The sequence below is a fragment of the Filicampus tigris genome, chromosome 5 (genome assembly GCF_054856515.1).
Source record: "Filicampus tigris isolate MCC_2025a chromosome 5, RoL_Ftig_1.0, whole genome shotgun sequence".
Taxonomy (NCBI): domain Eukaryota; kingdom Metazoa; phylum Chordata; class Actinopteri; order Syngnathiformes; family Syngnathidae; genus Filicampus; species Filicampus tigris.
In genome coordinates this window covers 22,048,406-22,071,368 of record NC_141221.1, presented here as the reverse complement: position 1 = coordinate 22,071,368, position 22,963 = coordinate 22,048,406, and the positions used below count along the sequence as shown (strand labels likewise).

The following is a 22,963-nucleotide window of genomic DNA, read 5'->3' as shown; positions in this document are numbered from 1 at the left end:
GACAGCTGACTTCGAGTGAGAGGCACAGTACACCCTGGACTGGTCGCCAGCCAACCAAAAGGCACAAACAACCATTCACACTCACATCTGAGTATAATTTAGAGTCTCAGTGAAGTTAAGGCCCCATCCCTGATTGACTAGTCAACTAGATGGGCCAACCCATATGATTATGAATAGTCCACTTTTCCCTTCTTGTAATGATGAGTAAAAAGCGGAGTCATATGTTAAAGCCCTATGTTAAAGCAGTGTTTCCCAACCAGGGTGCCGTAGCACTAGGGGTGTGCTCAAAATATTGATACCTAGATACGTACAGATATATAAACAATACCCTATCAATATTTTAGTTCTGAGTATCAATACTCCTCCCTGACGGTAGGGGGCGCAGAGGCACGACCGACATACATGAGAAGGAAGCACCTGAATGAGGAAAGTTAATGGGAAAAATGGCCAACAAGATTTTTGAAGCACCGTGGTCTCTCAAGGCAGATGTTTGCCCACATTTTGGTTTTAAAGCCAAAGAAGTAAACCAGGGACTTGATAAAAGAAACGCCCTCTGCAAACATTGCCAGGTTTCTGTACGCTATACTGGTAATACAACCAACTTGCTCTCCCACTTGCAACGGCAACATGCTGAAAAGCTAGCCTCGCCGCTGCCCAAAAACCTCGGGGAGGATCCGAAGCTGACTACTTTGTATGTAGAATCATATCAAGGTACATATCGTATTGTGACCAGTGTATCGAGGTATGTATCGTACCGCAAGGTTCAAAAAGATGCCCTGCGAAGCACCCTAGTGTTCTGTGAGAAATCATCAGGGGTGTATCCCAATTCACTTAATTATTGTGATATTTAACATTTAACTAAAGAAATAAAATGTTTACTATCTAATGAAATAAGTAATTTTTTTTTCATGCTACAAAATAAGCAAGCTCATTGTGTTCTTAGCAAATAAATTGGAATTCCCCGAAATAACGTCCAACAATTGGGTGGTGATGTGCGGCCAATCACGGCTGACCTGTTTTCTGAATCTGAACCGTGATTGGTTGTTGTGATCAGTTGTGATGTCCTTTTCAGTCGACAGAAGACAAAATGGCCGTCCCCAGAGATGGCTAAAAATGAGTGGATTAACACTTATTCCACAAATCCAATATTTATCAGAATGCCCCGTTTCAACTAGTGGGCTTGCATAGAACTTACTCTTGGAAAAAAAAAATGTTTGCGTTGACTTCCCCTTTAACTGTGCATCTGACTGGTCAAATTCAGATACATGCTTACTATTCCATAGGAAAATTATTGCTTCTTTGTGATATGTATATTGCACAGGCCATTATCGCGATATCGATATGTTTTTGATATAGTGTGCAGCCCTACTTAATCTGTCCTGAAATTGTTATTTATGAATTAGAAATATACCCTTGTACATATATCTATGCCCATGACATAGAGGGACAGCCTTAAGAAGAATTAAATTGTCTACTATTAGATGGCAGAAGGGACAATTAACCTGTGTATCCACCTGTTACCATTCATACCACAGAATAACTCATGGCCTTCCACACACACTTCCGCTTCATGTTAAATTAAACAGGCCCAGAAGATGAGATCATCATCATCATTATTTCAGACAGTATTCATACTTTTTATGACATTTTTGTATCGTAGTGTTCTGTGAGATTTTTCTAGGTTGGGAAACACTGTTGCTGTTGTGGAACTTTGTTGTCAACTGCTCTAACTGTCTTTTCTTTGATTAAAGATGTCTGAGCTTTGTCTTATACTGTCCAAACTCAAGTCGTGAATGCATTAAATGTCATACATACAACTAGACACATGACGGGAAGCATATGGGACAGGACAGCGCAAGATAAGACAGGACAGGGGTGGTGAGCCAAGCAGTGTTACCAGTGTGTGGTGGGAGTGACTATCCTGTGCCAATCACCCGTGTAAAACATTTGATTGCAAATGAGAGAGCAGTCCAGGAAGATAAATTAGCCACAAAGGCAGTGTATAGCAATTAAGAGAGTGGCCCCACACTTAAGCAACTAAATCCCATAGGCGTATCTCTCAGGAGACCTTGCGAGTGGATTAACCCCACCACATGTTCACAATAGTCATTAGAGGTGCCCAAGGTACAGTTCAGGCACACTGAAAGGCAATGGACTCATCTTATTATCTTATATACTGGAAGGGGGATTCCCCCATCTGCGGTCCCTTCTCAAGGTTTCTCATTTTTCCCCAGATGTTTTTTCTTTGGGAGTTTTTCTTTGCCCTCCTGTGGGTTAAGATCAGGTGATGTCATTAATATTTGTCAAGTGTGGGTACGTGAAGCCCTTTGAGACTTTCTTGTGATTAAGGGCTAGATTAAAAAAAAATACTTGGCAAGCACTCAAGAATAGATTTGAACATCACGCTAAAGTAAAGTAAATATCCTGATATTAAGTTTCTCAGTCTTTGACTAATGATCACATTCAAGCCATGGCCAGACTACCATGTAAAACACTATCATGTTAAAGCAAGAAAGTAAGGTGAACTGCATTAAAAAGGAAGTCAACCCAAACAGATTTTTTTTCAAGAATGTGTTCTATGTCCTGTTTTTAGCCATCTTAGGGGGTAGCCATTTTGTCATTTCTGTCAACTGAAAATGACATAACAGACCCTCAGGGCTCAGATAACAACCAATCACGGCTGACCTGTTTTCTGAAGCTGAGCCGTGCATTGGTCGTTACCTGAGCCCTGAGCAGTTGTGATGTCATTTTCAGTCGACAAAAGTGACAAAATGGCCGTCCTCTGAGATGGCTAAAAACGGGTGGATTTTTCTGCTTAAGTCATATTCCACAAAGGCAATATTAATCAGAATGCTGTGTTTGAACTAGTGGGCCTGCTGGGAACATATTCTTGAAAAAAAGGTGTTTGGTTTGATTTACTCTTTAAGTCTTGTTGGATGCACAGATTAGCTGAGAGTTTTGCCTTCTGTTAAGCGGCACATACAGTACTTGATTGCTCAGTGAAGTTGTCAGTGGAGTGGGGCTGTTGGTTTGTTTTGGGTTTGTTTTGTTCTGTCCTCCATCCTGATGGATCTGTTTTCTATCTGTCACCAGCTGACTAGGCTTTTGTGAATAAAGGACAATTTCAGTAGCTGCTGTAATGTAATTTGGACCCATCCGTTTTGGTTGTTTGACAAGAAGGGGCAGCGAGCCGGTGCAAGATGTAGAATGTTCCGTTAGCTGGCAATCTTTTACAATACATGACATTAGCGGCTGGTTTAGCTTTACACTTGTGCGACAGTTGAAAAATATATACGCGAAACTATACTTCTCATTTATCATTAAAGAAAAAGTCAAGTCAAACATTTTCTTTACAATAATATGTTTGATGCACCTACCGGTCTAAACACAGTACGGTGTTTAATGTAGTGTTTTTAGCATATTACAATTACAAGCAGAAAATTCCACCCGTTTTTATCCATCTCATGAGGCAGTCATTTTGCCTTGAATGAAAACAGCATCACAGCGCCTAAGGACTCAGGTAACCGTCACGGTGCACCTGTTTACTGGGTTTGGTTATGCAACTTTTGCGAGTCGAGCCCTTAGGTACTTTGATGTTATTTTCAATCTGTAGCAATTGGTAAAATCCTAATACAGTACTACTTTTGTTATTTAAAGCGGAAGTCAACCCAAACATATTTTGTTCTAAGAATATGTTCCCAGCAGGCCCACTAGTTGAAACACGGCATTCTGATTAATTTTGCGTTTTGGGAATATAAATTAAGCAGCGAAATGCATTCGTTTTTAGCCATCTTTGGGAGCGGCCATGTTGTCTTCTGTCAACTGAAAATTACATCATAATTGCTCACAAGGACCAATCACGACTGACCTGTTTTCTGAATCCGAGCCGTGATTGGTCATTGTGAGCAGTTGTGATGTCATTCTCAGTCGACAGAAGACAAAATGGCCACCCCCAAAGATGGCTAAAAACGAGTGGATTAATACTTATTCCACAAACGTAATATATATCAGAATGTTCCCAACCAAAAATTTTCTTTACAAGTGTATGTTCAATGCAGGCCCTCTAGTTGAAACATTCTGATTACTATTGTGTTTGTCGAATATGAGTTAAGCAGTAAAATCCATCCATGTTTGTTCATCTCAGGGGGTGGCCATTTTGCCACTTGCTGCCAACTGAAAATCTGTCAACTGACATCACAGTTGCTCAGGCTCAGATAACGACCAATCATGGCTCAGCTACAGAAAACAGGTGAGCCGTCCCAAATCCCATTTGCGCCCCTGGTTTCGTCTAACTGATGTCTTCCACCTTTCCCCTTTTGAAATGTAGCTTCAAGATCTTTGATCTCTCAAGTAGCTGGCTTCATTGATGTAATTGTTGGTTAATTTTTAAATTAGCTCAAACATATCTCAACTTCATATACCAAACAAATAATATAGTAGCATAATACCAATCAAGTGTTGTCTTTTTTTATTTAGTTGGTTGACAATTAAATGTTATAAAAGTGAATAAACGCACAAGAACAATAATTATGGACATTGAAGTAACACTTTTTTTTCATGTCTCTTGCTGTTTTACAGTAATCCTCTGATGCAAAATTCCTCCATGAGCCTACGCAAAGAACTGCTTCGCACATGTAAGAATGCAGGCAACTGAGGCCAAAGAAGGTTGCATCTTTGAGATATTTTGGAATTCAATGCCCGCAACTCCTCAGCTCAAGATGAGGACCAATGCACTGCATGAACACATATCTGCCTCACAAAAAAGAAAAAAATAATAAGCTGATTTCACGTTGGCAAGAAATATGCTGGAAAATATTTAGGATTCTTGACTATGGGGTATTTTGACAGACGCATATGCCACAGATATGTTAATGAGACACCTAAAAATTGGTTTAAATTGTGAAAAAATAGCGTGATTACTTTAAAATGTGAATTGTACTGTTGGTGTTGTAAATAATGTGTCCCATTTTTTTGTTTTATATTTGGCATGAAGGAGCACTGAGAAGGGGAGTGAAGCTAATAATTGTTAGCTTCTTGTGCTAGCTGCCAGTTTCATTTAAACATCGCTATCCAAACCCTTGGTAATGCTGCATAAAAGTATTTAGACACCACTGCTGTCTTTTCTGCTTAGAATGTGTGACTGTAACTGCTGGTGGATTGTATTATTTGACTTTAAAACAGTATTTACTATGAATGGGCCCTCAATGTCTTTGAGTGACTATGTGAAAGAGTTTTGAGCGGCGTAAGACCTGGAGGGGCTGCTATAGCGGAGATTTGCGTGGATTCCATTGCACATTGACTACATTAAACAGTGAACTCATTTTCGGGATTGACCGATTAACCGCTTCAAGGTTGCAGCAGTGAGTAAGAATTGACAAGACTTAAATAAACAGCACATACTTTTCAGCCAGGATGAATCTTCACGCACATATTGTGCATGCAACAAAACTAACAGTTAATGAAAAACAACATACAGGAGGACACCTGATTTCTAACACCAAAGTACTCACTAAAGGCACTCAACAATTAACTGTACATTATTGAACACATAAGAAGGGGAAACTAATATTTACACGTACATCTGGAACAAAGTGAGTCACTGTGGTAGTCTTCAACTTTATATTCTAAGGGAGTGACGTCACGTAAGTACAGTCACTATATGGAGCTTGTGTCAGCTGAAAAAAACAAAAAAGACACTCAGGTTTGTTGCTGTGCAGTCGATAGAGTGTTATCTAGCTTCAATAACACTACGTCCCCCCCAAAAAAAGTGGATCGCAGCACGGTTCAAGCATGGAGAGAAAGTCCCACCAGATTGTGACAGCAGGAGATCATCAAATTTAATCACTGTATTTATAAACAATGTCCATTATAAATGTTAAGTTTAGCCATTACAAAATAAATAGTGAAATATCTTAAGTAAAAAAAATACTGCCTTTCTTTCATATTTCTTTTTATTTTTAAGTATTATGTTATGTGAAGTCTAGAAAGAATGTCTTTGTTTTTAGAAAAGCCAAGTAGCCCATACGTATATAAACAGAACTCATTAAGTTGTGGACATTTGCAAGTTACAGTGGTGATTTAAAGTGGCGTTATGCGTTTGTACTGTATGTGTTCTATTTTTCATTCCTTCCTTTTTTCATCACTCCTTTACTGTGGCAAAAAGTTCGTCTTTATTTTATGATTTAATAAAAATAAACTTTATTCTTAAATGTTAAAAACACACTTCCAATTAAGTGGCAAAAAAATAATTGTCCTCCGACCCATACGTCCTTGTCCTTGTTCCATCTGTTTTTTAGAGTTAGGCAACAAAAAAGAATGGCTATCCACCTTTTTCCAACGTCCAAGACATATATACATACATAATTATCCCGGATTACACACACAAGGCAGGCAGGACGTGTTTCTGTCAGTCTTCTGTGAGCGAAAGTCCTGTGACGTAATCCATGGTATTAAATATATTGAACCACTAGAGGGCAGACTATCCCTGTGCAATGTTACTGCAGGGAAGGCGGCTCCGTGGTATTGCAGAAGAGAACAGTGGTCTTGCTTTTTACCCAAAAAACACAACACGTTCAGTCTGTACTTGACCTGATTAGGGACGATTAGCGATACGGACGAAAACCCACTTCCGTCCTTGCTTAGTCCATCCTTTTTAAAAGACTTCTCGACCTCCGTCCACAAAATGGGCTGGGATGGACGGACGGACCGTTCTGTAATGCCCATCTCTCGTAATGTGTAATCTAACTTAATATTTACTTTGAAAATAAAGTAATCAGTAATATAACTAAGTTACTTTTAAAATTAAGTAATCAGAAAAGTAAGTTACTTTTTTAAGGTAAATGTGACTACCATGCTTAAAACAAAGATAAATGAAATATAAACATTTCAGTTGTTTTGAAATTGTGGACATTTTTTTTTTACTCTAGAAAACTTTAGGGAGCTATTTATTTGTTGAAGTCTTCATTTAACTTTCTAAGACATGCTGCTGAGGCCGGGAGATTCTTATTGCTTTTGTTGGAATTTTACAACAAGGATGTCTATTGTCAAAGATTTATTAAAAAATAACATAAAGAATTTAAGTTGCAAATTTGCAACGCTGTTTTCCAAACATATGCTTGAAGGCATAAAAACACAGTTCAGTGTCGAAATTTTGACGATTCAAAATTTTGATGCTAATATTTTACTTTTTACTGAAAATAAATATCAAGTTCCTTGGCTGCTAATAATCAGTATGGAAAAAAAAACAATCCCTCTCTACTCCGTTTTACCTCTGTTGTGTCAAGACATAATACATAATATCAACAATCAATTCCACACAGTCAACCATATGCTGAACTTTTAAATAAATTAATTTGTTGTTTTGACATCATTATATCATAAACTAAAACATAACAATACACATTTCTAAGTTATTCTAATGATGGTTTTTGTCAGAAAATGCACATGTGCCACTGTCAGTTTACCACATCAATATTAACAAATTACACATCTCAACTGTAGAGGGAGGCATGGAGCAAAACCTTCACAAAACTGTTACTTTAAAATCCACATGCAAGAAGAGTGGGACAAAGGGCATTCAATGCTGTACCAAGGACAGGTCAACTGAGAGCTGACCCCACATCTGACAACTAAAAAGCCAGATGGCCAACCTATTCCGCTCGGCCGCCTCTAACCTTATGTCAATGTGCTTGTACCACACTCACGCGCAAAAAAAAAACTCATCCTCATTTGACCTTTTTGACATGATATAGCCTTCAAGCAGGACTTTTAACCGAGCAAATCTGATGAGAGTGTGATGGGAGGGAGGGAGAAGTGAAGAATCTTGTTAAACGTCACACATAGAAAAAGGAGAACTGATTTGAGTTGACTGATTGCAAGGACTCAGGAATCAGTAGAGAATCACAAATAATTGCAAACAGTCAAGTCAATCAGGCAGACTAGAGCACCTTGAAGAGTTCTTCCTTTTCTGTTTAAAGAAACACTGGTGTTGCCATGCACTGTAGGCTCCCCACCCACGAACAAGCCACCAGTGCAATATTAAAAGCAACAGAAAACCTCCTGCATCCATGATTTCTGCACCCTGATCTGCAAAAATAACTGTATGACAGCTAAGTTAACACATAAAAACAGACTAAAAAGTTTGGAACAACCCCCCGCTCCACCCACCCCGTGATTCGTTATTTATCTAAAGTTTGTGGTCTATTCCCAAGTTTACGTTGCATAGTACAGCTCCAGTGATTACAATTAAGCAGCTCTTATCCCTGGATATAATCAAGGCACACCAGAATGTTAAGGCCTGTTTAATCCTCCTGTGGCACACAGAGCTAGGTCTGGGGGTGGAGGGAGGGGCATAGAGATACAAAGTGTGGAGTGTGGACATTATGAACGATGAGCAAAAAGACAGAGACAAACACAACACGCTGTTATATGTTTAGCTTAGTATGTGCCTTGTAAGTGAAGGTGTAGGCATTCCACAAAGGGACAGGGAGCACATTCAGGAGAGGAAATCATATATTTATTGAGTGTTGTTGTTATATAAGCCAAAATTACAGTCTCGGTGAAAAAAACGATGACCGGACCATTATGTAGACACATGTATGCAAACTAGCCATCCATCCATCCATCCATCATCTGCTTTCATCCTAACGAGGGTCGCAGGGGGGGGGGGGGGGGGGGGGGGAGCCTATCCCAGCTGTCTTCGGGCAGTAGAGGGGGTACACCCTGAAGTGGTTGCCAGCCAATGGCAGTGCACGCAGAGACAAACAAACATTCGTACTCACAATCACACCTAGGGGCAATTTAGAGTGTCCGATTAACCTACCATGCATTTTTGGGGAATCTGGGAGGAAACCGGAGTACCTGGAGAAAGCCCATGCAGGCCCGGGGAGAACATGCAAACTCCACACAGGAAGGCTGGAGCCGGAATCGAACCCACCACCTCTGAACTGTGAGGCGGACATGCTAACCAGTTGCCAACCGTGCCGCCCGTATGCTAACTAACAGACACTATTTTATAAATGATACTTGGCTTTGGTATTTGCTAATTAAATCTCATTACAGAAAGCAAAAGCCACAATGGTCACTAAAATGAACTGAAATATATATAAATAATAAAAACTGATGAAAAGTAATAAATAACTGAGAATTAACTATGGTAATTAATGTCAGGCATCTCTATTTTTGATCTAACAAAGTTGATTGGATGGATGGATGGATGGATGGATATAAGAGTATGTTCATTAGGATTTAGATCATAGCTCATAGGAGGCCACTTCAGAGTACTCCATTGTTTTGCTCTTTATCATTCTTGTTTATTTTTAGCTGTGTATTTTGGGTCATTATCCTGTTGGAGGACCCTTGACCTGTGGCTGAAACCAAACTCTCTGACACTGGGCAGAACATTTTGCTTTACATTTTGATTTAAATTGGGATTCCAGTGGGCATGGAAAAGTGAAATCATAATTTTTGGACTAGAACTAATGTTAGGATATTGTTGCGGTCAGATTTGGATGTAATGCGGATGTAATATATGTGACTTAGGTATGTGGGCAGTGCACATGTGTGGTGCCTTGGAGCCAAACGGCGGCTGGGAACAATTAGCCATATAATGAGCACCAAAGAAAATGCCAAGAAGCACGGCCAACAGAGCCGATCTCTGCACTGCATCAACACCCCTCTGTGGTTAGTCCGATGTCGGCCTCTCGCTGATTCTGTCATGACCAGCAACAACAGTGAAATACATAATAAGAAATTGGATATGCACGTTGCTGACTTTACCTGCTGTGAAGATGCGTCTCCTGAGCCGCTGGAAGCGCCGTCCGAGTCGCTCGCGTTCGCCATCTTTGTTTTCTTATCTACGCATGCGCGGGGAGAGGAATCGCGGATCGATTAGCTCCCCTTGGGACCTGCCTGTGTTCTGCGTGACGTCATCCTAATTTGCATGTTGTGCAGATTCGTCCTTTCACAAAGCACAAAGTGATTCGTATCCTCAGCTGGCAATTTGTGCGTAGTGAAGATTCGGAGTCGTAGAAGCGAGAGTTGTACTCGCAAAACAATGGCACTTCACAGTTTTTATTCGCACTCACAAGAAAAGAAGTCAAACCCTCACAATTTTAATTCGTACTCACAAGAAAAAAAATTGAACCCTCACAATTTTGATTCGTATACTCTCAAGCAAAGACGTCAAACCTTCACAATTTTAATTTGTACTCACAAATTATTACTATTACGGATACGAATCGTTAATCACGCATATGCCTTTTTGACAGCGATCTTACGATCTCCATAATTCCCCACCAATATGGAGCCGGCTCCCTTAGAGGCGTTTTTTTTCTCTTGAAGGTGCACGTGATTGGTCAATATGCGTGGTGTCGTCTCTGTGTCTGCGCTGCTTAGTGCGCTGAGCAGGGGGGGGGGAGCGGCAGCCTGGTACATAGCACAATGAGCACACGAACGGGTCAAGAGAGGAGAGAGAGTGCAAGACAGAGGACAAAAAGAAAAAGTAAAAAAGAAATGAGTCAAGCAGGAAAAGGAGCCAAATTTGGACTCATTTTAATTATATTGATGGCTCTACCAGAGACTGCTGATCTTTTTCCTTTTTGTGTTACACATTTTAATTTATATTTTTTGGGTGTTTTTCAGGGGTTCTGTGTTGTTTCATTATAAATTTGTTAAAGGTGAATTGTATTTCGTGTGTTTCTCAGCGATCCTGTGTTTCACTTTAAATTTGTTACGTATAAAAAAGCTAAACGTTTATTCTTGTGTTTCATAGTTTATTTGTTGTTGCACTAAAAAGTAAATATTTTTAATTTACATTTTGTTGTGTCATGTTTTTCAGAGATTCTGTGTTGCTTGACTTTAAAGTTGCTTAGTATAAAAAACTTAAAAGTTTAAATTAATTAAAGGTTCACTGTAGAGTGAAAAAAGAAAGACTATTATAATATAGTAGTATAATACATTTTCAAAATTGACTATTAATTCATTTTGTGCATAATGCTACATTATTGGTAATACTTGTATATTGATCAAAGCAACAAAAAAAATCTTAAGAGCCGTTTGGGAGCCGAAAGAGCCGGCTCTTTTTAGTGAGCCGAGCCGCAAGGGATTCTCTTAAAAGAGCTGGAATTCCCATCACTAAAACAAATCAACAAAAAGCCGCTTGAAGGTGTCTGGAAGCCCTACAAAAGCAACAGTGTCTGAACACAAAACAAGGAAGTAGCAGCCAACCAAATTAAAACGCTAAACATCAAACATAACCAACACTTCAGCTTGGTCATCCACGTGATTACTGGAGATCCTCTCCAAGTAAACACTGCACTGAAAAACCACTGGCAAAGTGCTTCGTCTTTGTCGTCGTAAAAACCTTTTCGAGAAGCCCCTAGTAACTACTCTAACATTCACACTTTTTGGTGCCCGGCGTGGTAGTTAACTGGTTAGCACATCCGTGTCACAACGCAGAGGTTGTGGGTTTAAATCTTGCCCCGGTCCTCCTGTGTGGAGTTTGCATGTTCTCCATGTACCTGCGTGGGTTTTCTCTGGGTCCTCTGCTCAACCCCCCCTATCCAAAAACAACATTTTTCTGAAATCTAAGTGCTAAATTTCCTTCTTTTAAGAAAATAGTTCTAAATATTACAGCTTGAAAAAATGACAATATTACTTGTTTTTAGTTTTTAAATACTAATTTCAAGACCACTGTGTTTGATATGGGCTTAGTATTATTTTCTTATTTTTCAAAATCTTGTCAAGTAACATTTTCTTGTTCTGTTGGCAGATAATTTTGCTTATTTTAAGTATAATTTTTCTTACTTTAATATATTTTTTTTCACTATTTTTATATATTTTATTTTATTTTATTTTTTAAATATATTCCAGTGGAATTTTTGCAGTCAATCTTTTGATTGTGGCAAGAATTGTGGCGACTGAGTGATTATTGACATCTTTAGTGAATATAGCAAAAGGTGTGGCATACATTAGCATGATACATGATATGGTCATCTATGATGATGGTTCAAACTTTCAAACTTAATAGCTACGTCTCACTTCATTGCCTTACTAACTTAATTTTACCGCCGTTCAATCGTCACTATGTTGGTCCATCACAGACAAAGACCTGAGTTATCTCCTTAGCAATAGGAGCAATGTGGAACAAGTGCCAAGACAACAGAGCTGTGCCGGCATGGGCAGCCAAGGGGGCGTGCGGCGCGAGGGACAGGGAGCTTGGAGGTGCATGTTAATCCCTTTGAGATCAGGAGGCTGAGCTCTGCAGGTGTCAGGCCCACAAAGGGGCATTCACTCTGGGTTTCTTCTTGTTTTCCACGACTGCTCAATATCACAAGCCATTTCAGTCTGGCACCAACACATCTTGGCCATGATGAGAATCGCACAAAAGTCCTCATATGTGCACCATATCCAAAGTTACAAGCACCTACTGTACGTATGTTCTTACACCAGACAAAAATTGTTTGAGCAAGCGGCCTCACATCCGCAGACCATGTCTAACCACACTATCCAGGACCTCCATATCAAACATTATCACATCAAAGAAGGTCTCAGACCAGCCTCCTGGAGAGCTGCTGCAACAATCTGTTTGCATAACCACAGGACTTCTGCGCACAATGTTACAAATTCTCTCATGGAAGCTCATCTGCATGCTCGTAAATATTTTGTGCATTTTAAAATGGAACCAAAAACTATACACTATGCATAGTTGCACTATGAATACTATGAAACTCTCTGTAAATACAAAACAAAATACCTCAAAACATATTTCCCTATTCTCAGGCATAAAGCTTTTTTTTTTTTTTTTTTTTTTTTTAAATGTAGAAGAGAGTGAAATCAGATGAATACAATTAGGGAAAAAAGGCACTGTGCTAAATGTATGTACCTGAAATGGGAAAAAATGCCCCAGAAGAGGACTGTTTTTTAGTGCACTGTAGTGTAGCATATTGTAATGACCTGAGTTATCTGCATTTTATTATGTGTTGACATTGAGGGGTTGTGGCAAACATGTCATGTTCTGTTACTTTGAGTGGTCCTTTTTCCGAGTTCATGAACGCATCACTCAGTTTCTGACGTGAGTGTGGGAATGAGAGAGAGCAAGAGACCGTGAGCGTGTGTTTCAGCATTACTTTGGCCATACAGTACCTTTGTTTTGTTGTAAATAAACGTGAGGTTATTGAGCAACGTCTACCATGATCCTTGGAAGATGTTAAAATGTATTGTTTTAAAAAGATCGTTTGGTATAGCCAGGCAGCAAGCCTCGATGTAAGCTAGAAAAAGTTACAGCCTGCCACGGTGCCTCATTCAACACCAAATAACTAAAAATACTGCTAACCTCATTTCACATCAGTGTCACACATGACAGTCCATTTGCACATAGTAAAGCTAGGGCACGGGGGCCAGATCCGGCCCCCAACCTAATTTTATGTGGCCCGCGAAGGCAAATCATGCGCGTCAACTTCACGTTTCTTGCAAATTATTTTCACTTTTAACCTCTCTGAGATATGAGATACTGCAATATGTTCTTTGTTACCAATCCTCTCCTTTAAAATAAAGTGAAACATACTTGAACAAACAATTACTCACCGGCTTCTAATTTAAAAACTAGCACTAGCTAGCCATCAATTTATTGTGAATATGTGATCATATAAGGCGATCATACATTTATAAGTCATTACGGCCTTCCGGGGGACACCATAGCTATGATGTGGACCCCGACAAAAAATGAATTTGAAAAAAAAAAAAGTCTTCTTTATAATGAAATTTTGAAGAATAGTATTGATGGAGGGCGGCACGGTGGTCGACTGGTTAGCACGTCCGCCTCACAGTTCAGAGGTCGTGGGTTCGATCCCGGCTCCGGCCTCCCTGTGTGGAGTTTGCATGTTCTCCCCGTGCCTGCGTGGGTTTCCTCCGGGTACTCCGGTTTCCTCCCACATTCCAAAAACATGCATGGTAAGTTGATTGGACTGTCTAAATTGCCCCTAGGTGTGATTGTGAGTGCGGATGTTTGTCTCTGTGTGCCCTGCGATTGGCTGGCAACCAATTCAGGGTGTCCCCCGCCTCCTGCCCAAAGACAGCTGGGATAGGCTCCAGCACGCCCCGCGACCCTTGTGAGGATAAGCGGTATGGAGAATGAATGAATGAATGAATGAGTATTGATGGATTCATTGCCAACAGTAGTTGTGGCAACTGGGCTGGCAAAGGCATTTAGTGGGGTTGACAGCTGCAACCCTGCAAACCACCTATGGCAAGCAGGCATATGTTATGGACAATAAATACAACAGGCACATCATTTTCAGGGTGGCATTTTGAATGCAACGAGGCACTGTGACATCACCTGTTTGGCATGCTCTTGATAAGCGTATACGACAGTGCGTGCCTATACCTGCAAATAACCAGCAACTTTGCAGAGCCTTAAATAGGAATGGAACAATATTCCATCCATCCATCCATCCATTATCGATACCGCTTATCCTCACAAGGGTCGCGGGACGTGCTGGAGCCTATCCCAGCTGTCTTCGGGCAGTAGGCGGGGGACACCCTGAATTGGCTGCTAGCCAATCGCAGGGCACACAAAGACAAACATCCGCACTCACAATCACACCTAGGGGCAATTTTAGAGAGTCCAATCAACTTACCATGCATGTTATTGGAATGTGGGAGGAAACCGGAGTACCCGGAGAAAACCCACGTGGGCACGGTGAGAACATGCAAACTCCACACAGGGAGTCCGGAGCCGGAATCGAACCCACGACCTCTGAACTGTGAGGCGGACGTGCTAACCAGTCGGTCACCGTGCCGCCCTGGAACAACATTCCAAAGGTCCCAAATCAACAACATAATCAACTCTAGGCAAAGGAGACAAGTTGCACTGCGTGGTGTGCATCTTGATATGCTACGAAGGTTCAGTGGCTGGATTATCTCGGAAAAAGGTAAACGCTCACAAACACAGAATTAGACAGATACGGGAACAATATTTGAGGAAAAATAGGTCTCGTGTATAAATAGATCTTTGATTTCATCTCAGGAAAAGTGGCAGCAAAAACAAAATAGTGTATGAATATGAACAGTTTTTTTTTTGTTCCGTATGTATTTGATATTCATTAAGACCAAGACTAACACTTCAAGTATTAAGTACTCAAGGGTGTAAGGCAAATAATATCTGCTGTAAATGAAATGGCAAATGCGTAATAGCATTTCTGTAGTAATAATGCTGCTGTTCAACAACCCCCATGCAACCCTGCTAATGAAATGGTACACTGAACATGAAACTATAATGAGGTAGGAATAACAGTAACATGAATAACATTAACAGTTGCGCACATTGTAGAGCAAAATATTTATAGTGATATGCAAAGGGGCGTTCAATAGTCTCCTTTACAGCAGACAACGAACAAGGTCAAAACTTCTCTAATGGTTCACAAACCATTAAGTACCTGATGGAAATCCTCTACCAATTAGTTCTGTTTTATTGTAACCTTCCCATAGGTAATGTTGCATTATAAAAAGAAATGTTATTGAAAGCTGAAACAAGATATAACAAATGCAGTGCAATTGCATAATGCCCACACTTAAATAGAAACCGTGCATCACTTAACTGCCATGAGCATCATCCCCTTAATTAAACACCGCTTCCAAAACAGATGCTTCTTTTTTTTTTCCCCCATTAGAAAAACAAATACAGGTAACAACCCGAATTACGTTGAAAACACAAACACCCACTGCGTCCACAACTTGACCGATTGACAGTTACCAGTTATAACGGTGTAAGCTAACACTGATCTATACATAAAACAAATCTGAATACTGATCTGCCAACATTTTGGCTATGACATATTAATATTTCAGACAGTGTAGTTTTGCCGTGGCTTGAAAATGGCGGATCTTCGCACAGCCAAGTCATGGGCAGAGAAACTAGTTGTGAGGCCAGTTCTTGTGTTAAAAAATGAAACAATAATGGCATTTCTGTAAAACCTCCCAAATTGCATATAGTAATCAAAGATTTGGGTCGTGACAAAAAAAAACAAAACATGAGAACTGGGGTAAAAAGAAACATGAATTAATACAACATACAATGCGGCCATCAAACTGCACTTGGTCATACAGCTGTTTGGCAACTGCAATCTGTAACAGAAGAAACTTTGCCAGACGCTTGCGGTGTTCAGGCAGGTGTGTCACTGATAAGTGACAATGAGGAAGCAATTAGTAACATATTAGTTCAGCCTCAACCTGAACTACATTATGAAATATGAACAAAGACTAAATTGACGCAAGAGAAAGCACCTACCTGAGATAGTTGAATATTCCAATCTTTTGTAACAGGGGAACACTAACTCTCTGTTGACCAATAAAAAAGGCTGTATCATGTCTGTGTCCAACCTAACATATAAGCATTTGTAAGGTTTTCGTTGAAATACAGGCCTCTTTCAAATAATGTCATGTTTTTCCACAACAAAAAGCAGGGTTTAAAAAAAAGCACACGCAAAACGGCGCTGTAAGGAGAAGAAAAGTGATGACAATTCTCAGGATCCAAGACTGACACAGGCCTTGGAAAATAGTATTTTCAATTTGTGGCATTGATGAGGTGGGGCCCGGAGGGATTCTCTTTTTCCTGGCTGCACCCCTACGTACACACACAGCAGCACGACTGTATGACTGACAGTATGATGATAAAACTGTCAGGGAACACCACTGATGAGGAAATACTAGAGGCAGAGTAAAGCTGACATGAATAAAAGATAGCTAAAGAACAAAGAAAAACAAGGGTAAGATTTTTGGGGGGATCCAAAAGATAAATTATAGAACCATCAATGCATTCTAAAACATCTCAAAATATTTAAAAAACAATACAAATACAGACAGAGAGATGGACGGACAGATATTGTAGATCAAGCAAAATTGAATGAAGAGCCATACATGAGGTAGCTATGTAGTTCTTGGGTTTGCTTTTCAAAAATGTTCTGAGCATCCCTCACATCTTACAAAGGTTTTTCCTCGGTTGTTAGGCTGTAATCACAGAAAAATGCCACACCGTGAGCTTTGGTGCACAGTTGAGGAATTATTAAAAGGCCAGAATCATATGGTAAAAACAGGTCTGTAATTAAGGCAGCCCAGGACCATTAAGACCTTTAAAAACCAATAAAAGGATCTTAAAATCAATTCTGAAGTAAACAGCTAGCTGATGTAAAGACCTTAAGATAAGCCCATTTTCTGGTCTTAGTCAGCACAGGGGCTGCTGAATGCTCAAGTAATTGTGTGGTAAATTGTTCTTTGGGAGACCAAGACCAGAGCATTACAGTCATTAAGCTTGCATGTGATAGAATAAAACTGTCAATTAAGGTCTGTGCATTCACATGTGATAAATATGACCATAAATGTGACTTAATGCATAGATTTGAGTCCACTATGACAGTTTGGAGTCACTGTAATTTGTGTCAGAACAGATCATGAAAACCTGTGTGTTATGCTGGTCTGCTAAGCATGCCTTAAGGGTTAAAATGCAGTTAACAAGGGCATCCATTTCTACTGGGTCATCAGGAGACATACAGCAGCATAAAGCCATGCATCACAGTAACAGTGGAAGTGAATGGATGGTGTGCCTCCTGATGACATTCCCAAGCGGTTGCACATAAAGGTTAAAAAGAAGAGTTCTTTAGCTGCTTTTCGGAAATCCATCTAGGTTTACATAAAATTCTTTGTTTGTGAGATATGACTTACTGTACATAAAATTATGAGTTGTGTTTGAACTGAAAGAAAAGAAAAAAAATACATATACAAAGGCTGCACTTAACCCATTAAGGCCTAAAGTGCCTGCTCAACAGATCCCCAAAACCTAAGGTCGTCTTTGGAATTACCCTCGAAAATCTGAAGTTTTCCCAGAAATTCAACACCTCCAAAATAATTAGTCTCAGTCCCTGTATCAAATCATCAAAGAAACATCATTCCAAAAGAATTTGAGAGCTTAGACATGTGGCTTTCACACAGACCCAAGTTTATTAATATTTACTGTTTCAATCGAAGAGGTAAAAATAAAGTGTCAGTGCAAGAGAAGCACTACTTTTAATTAAAAAAAAAAAAAAAAGATAAAAATCGAGTAGTAATTACCATTCTCTTTTCTGTTACAAAGACGTTGATATTGTCAATGTCTACAAACATATAACTTAACCGCATATCACGTTCGACTGGTTCTACTGGTTCAAAGTCCACAAGCACGTTGTGTATATCACTACCCTCACTCATTATGCTCTCCAGTCCTTAATGGGTTAAAGCGGGATTCAACCCAACAATATTTTTTTCAATAATATGTTCTATACAGGCCCACTAGTCGAAACAAGGCATTTTGATTAATACTGTGTTTGTGGAATATAAGTTAAGCAACAAAATCCACATGTTTTTAGCCATCTCTGGGGGCGGCCATTTTGTCACTTATGTCCACCGAAAATGACATCACAGACCCTCAGGGCTCAGATAACGACCAATCATAGCTCAGGTTCAGAAAACTGGTGAGCCGTGATTGGTCGTTATCTGAGCCCTGAGGGTCTGTGTTGTCATTTTCAGTCGACAGAAATGACAAAATGGCCACCCCCAGAGATGGGGATTTTGCTGCTTAACTCATATTTCATATTAATCATATTGCCTTGTTTCAACTAGTAGGCCTGCATAGAACATATTCATGTAAAATATATGTTTGGGTTGACTTCCGCTTTAAGTCCAAGGGCGTCATTTATCAACAGTACATAAAAAAGATTCTAAATTTGTCATACGCATGAAATTTAGAATGTGTGTCAGTAGGAAAAAAAAAATCTGAAACCCTCTTTTCATTTCTGGATAGCCGTTCTATCTGTAGTATCACTGTTGTACCACAAGGCTTTGTATGCATGATCTGAGCTGTACGTAAATTTACGCAAATTCATAAATCACACACTTTGCGTTGGAATGTTCGTACGCATGCTTGATAAATGAGGCCCCAGGAGCACAAACAGCGGGCTTGTTTTAATTCCCATACTGCCTCTCAAGTCGTTCATGACAAGTACAGTCTAGTGCAGTGGGAACCGATCCGAAACACAGGTTGATTTTTTTTTTTTAATATGTTTTATTTGGGAGGTAACATCTGCAAACACCTGGTAGTGTCGACAGTTGAGTAAATAAATGTCATCACCATAAATAATAGTCACAGACGCAATTTGATGAAATTCAATAGCCGTTGTCAATTAACTCAAAATAAAATATGATTAATTTAATAGTATTTCATAGTCGTCTTGAAAAAGATATTGAAAAATAACATGCTATACAAAAAATGTGTTGTTTGGCTGTCAGTCAGTTGATTTCATTGTCAATGCTTAAGCGGCCATGGAAAAACTCTCAATATTTGCAGGGGCTAAGTGTTTTCTTCCACATGGGATACATATGATAAAATTGTCATTCCGACCTATTTTGCATGATGCAATACAGCCAAGAAAAATTGCCTGAGGAGCCCTGAAATTTTCTTCCATGAAAAAACTGAGGCGAAAAAAAAAAGGAATTCATGACTGTTATTTTTACTCATCTCCTGAAGGAACATGATGTCAAATATGAAATACTGTATCATAGCTGCGGTCCAAAAGTGGAAGTATGAAAAGGAGTTCACAGTGGTGTGAGAGACAGTCTATATCAGATCATGTGAAGACAACTACCGCTAACACATGTTGAATCTGTACCATCAGTGCTTCTGAAAACAATATGACATCCAAATACAAGCAATATATGAGCATGCTGGAAGCATACGAATGATGCTTAAATAAGGGAGTCATACCCTGATGGTGCCATGACTTTTTAGGGCATGCTCACATAATACGCACAATGCAGCTGACATTAACCAGCTTTTATTGTGTTTTCAAATCTGAATGAGTAACTATGCCACAGAACTGACAGCTTCAAATACCACATCTTCTTCAGAGACTATCTTTCTCAGTAAATTAGCACATAAAAGAACGCAAGGTTGAACCTAGCCTCAAGTCATATCAGTACCACAACAAAAAATGACATTTTAACCTTTAAAATGGGCCAATAGTGACACAGGGTGAGGATGATGAAAGCCTGAAGAGAGAGCCATCTAGATTAAAAGCAATTTTAACAAAAGCAACACATCCTGTTGGATTTCTGCCATAGACATTCACCTCCTTTCCCTTGTTTATGAGGTTCAGGTATATTAAGCAAGGTAAATAAATTACACTAATGCTCAGTCACATCTCTAATAAATTAATTAAAGTGGAAGTCAACCCAAACATATTTTTTTAAGAATATGTTCTATGCACGCCCACTAGTTGAAAAAAGGCATTCTGATAAATATTGCGTTTGTGGAATAAGAGTTAATCCACTCATTTTTAGTCATCTCTGGGGGGGGGGGGGGGGCATTTTACGACTACTCAGGGCTTAGGTAACGACCAATCACGGCTGACCTGGTTTCTGAAGCTGAGCCGTGATTGGTCGTTACCAGAGCACTGAGTAGTTGTGATGTCATTTTCAGTCGACAGAAGTGACAAAATGGCCGCCCCCTGAGATGGCTAAAAAGGGGTGGATTTTGCTGCTTAACTCATATTCCACAAATGCAATATTAAACAGAACGCAGTGTTTCAACTAGTGGGCCTGCAGGGAACATATTCTTGAAAAATATGTTTGGGTTGATTTCCACTTTAAAGACGCTCAATAGGGAAAATGATTAAACCCCTTAGGCTATATTAATAATAACAACATGACTTGCCATGTTAAAAGTATATCTCATACCAAAGAGTGTCCTAATTTGAATACTAAACATGTCTGTTTAACAGTAATTCTTCATATTATAATCATGAACAAACCCTGACAAATTTGTTCTGACACAATAATTCAATGCAAACCACAGCATGTGGGTTTTGACTGGCTTGACTGGCTCAAGAAGAAGTGGTTGTAAATTAAGTGTTTAAGCACAATTAAGTTAATTGAATGCATTCAGCCCTCCACTTGAAAGCTTGGCATTAAACAAAAATGACGGTAGTATGCGGAGAACGTTATTGAGAGCATTTTCAAGACTTGGTCTTCGGTCGTTTGAGCACATTAGTCTGAATATGACACAACAGCACAGACAACGCGTCCTGCCACACCGACAGACGCCCCATCTGCCGATAAGGACATATGGGCTCTAAGATTCTCCATGGAAACTCATTAAAACAGCAGGGGCAAAAATAATAATGGATGAGGTGATAGGCAGCTCGTTCCAAAAAATGCAAATCAATTAGGGAAATTAGCCCACAAATTAATATATTTCTATAGTAGTAGCTAGCGCAATTAGGCAGGCTACTAAACAAAACATTGTCCGTGTCATATTAATGAGTGGGGAGTTTATCAAGATGCATCATTGCCTTCCCAATCTCTCTACTATAGTTCACGATTACCTTCACAACGCCCCCTTGTTATAGTGAGTTGGAAGGCACAGACTACAACTTGGTGCTGCAAGCAGTGTAATGCTCAATAGGCACATGGTTTTGCGCGACAATCTAATGTGCTGCATTGATTTTACCTCGATCAGTTTGTCCAGTCCATCCTCCTTTTGGGACGCGATGAGCTCCTGCGAGATGATGAGCAGTAGTCCGGTGGCTTGAATGAGTAGCTTTTTGTATGCAGTTTAGCTACTGCGGACCTTCTCTGTCAACCTGACTAATCTCAGATATTGGTGCGTTCACTTGCCTTCGGTGTTAAGCAATACTTACACAAAAACACACAAAAATGTTCAAGCACTGATTCAAAAAGTTGCAAGTTGGTTGCGTTGGTGAATAATTGCTGATGACGGTGGCGTCGCGCTTCATGAAAGGCAGGACAGGCTCAATATCACCTCTCATCCAAAACGGAGGATGCTGTCAGATACAAGACATTGTCAACGCCCATCGCCACCCGCACAAAATTGGAGGAACTGTTGGATTAACGTTTCAATAACTAAATAATTAAGTAATTGCTCTGACTGTTCATTTTTATGACTGCTTATTATGACCCCATTGTTAAGAATTAACCCAGTGCCATAATAGGAAAAGGAACTAAAATCTACAAATTTCCAGGAGTGAATTCCCCCAGCTTGCAGTCCTTTCTTTATCTAGATTTTGAGTGTTCAGTTTGTTTTTCCTAGCCGGTGCCCCAATACCCATGCGATGCAGGTCCCAAGCCAGGATTTAAAAAAAAAAAAACAACAACTCCTGCACCTCATGATCGGACAAGCTGAAAGTCGCAACAAAAACGTGAAAAGCAATTGCTGCATGAAAAGGTTGCAGGATTTTTCTCAAAAATAAAAAACAGACAGGTTCGACAGATAATGTATCTATTCTGGTCAAATTTAAGTTGAACAATATAGCTATTAGTGCTTTGTTTGTCTGTTTGTATGTTTGTTTGTTTGTTTGTTTGTTTGCTTGTTTGTTTGTTTCCTTGTTTCTTTGTTTGTGTTTTTCAATGTTTTAAATATATACATATTATGGGAGCTCTGACAAGTGTCATTTTGTCGCTGTCCAGGGAAAAACACTTATGTCCATTTTTGTCTTTTTATTTTTACGTGAATGTGGTTTCCGCGCTATCGTGAAAACTAAAAAAAAATTTGGATTTACGGGTTTTTCACAGGACAGCAACAATAATTGTGTTAAATTGGTGCTCAACCTTTTTTCATTAATGCATTGATGTAACCCCTGTGATTTTTTCATCAGTGCCTAATTTATAAACGTTGGAACTCAATTTGTAATACCAATAGAAATTAAAAGATATAACAAAAAAGAAGAAAAAATTAACTTAATGTCAAATAATGATTTGTGCACATAAAATCAATTATCGGATGTGTCCTCATTTGGATCATAGTAAGGATCTGTTTTCAAAAAGAAACCAGTGACTTAATTTTAAATTATAACAGATCTGCTACAAAAAGTCTTAAAATGCAAATGTAATAGTTGAAAAGAAAAGAAGACAACGTTACATA

General features: G+C 39.4%; 1 protein-coding gene across 7 annotated transcripts in view; it reads right to left on the bottom strand.

Annotated features, from left to right (window-relative positions):
- Nucleotides 1-21,861, bottom strand: part of arvcfb (ARVCF delta catenin family member b) — a 240,610-nt gene extending 218,749 nt beyond the window's left edge. For 6 of the 7 annotated variants that reach the window (XM_086030443.1, XM_086030449.1, XM_086030447.1 and 3 more), the window contains exon 1: nucleotides 21,533-21,861. The gene's annotated coding sequence lies outside the window, so the exon portion shown is untranslated. The remainder of the gene's footprint in view (nucleotides 1-21,532) is intronic. The other variant, XM_086030451.1, reaches the window with a different exon arrangement.
- Between the last annotated feature and the right edge of the window lie 1,102 nt (nucleotides 21,862-22,963).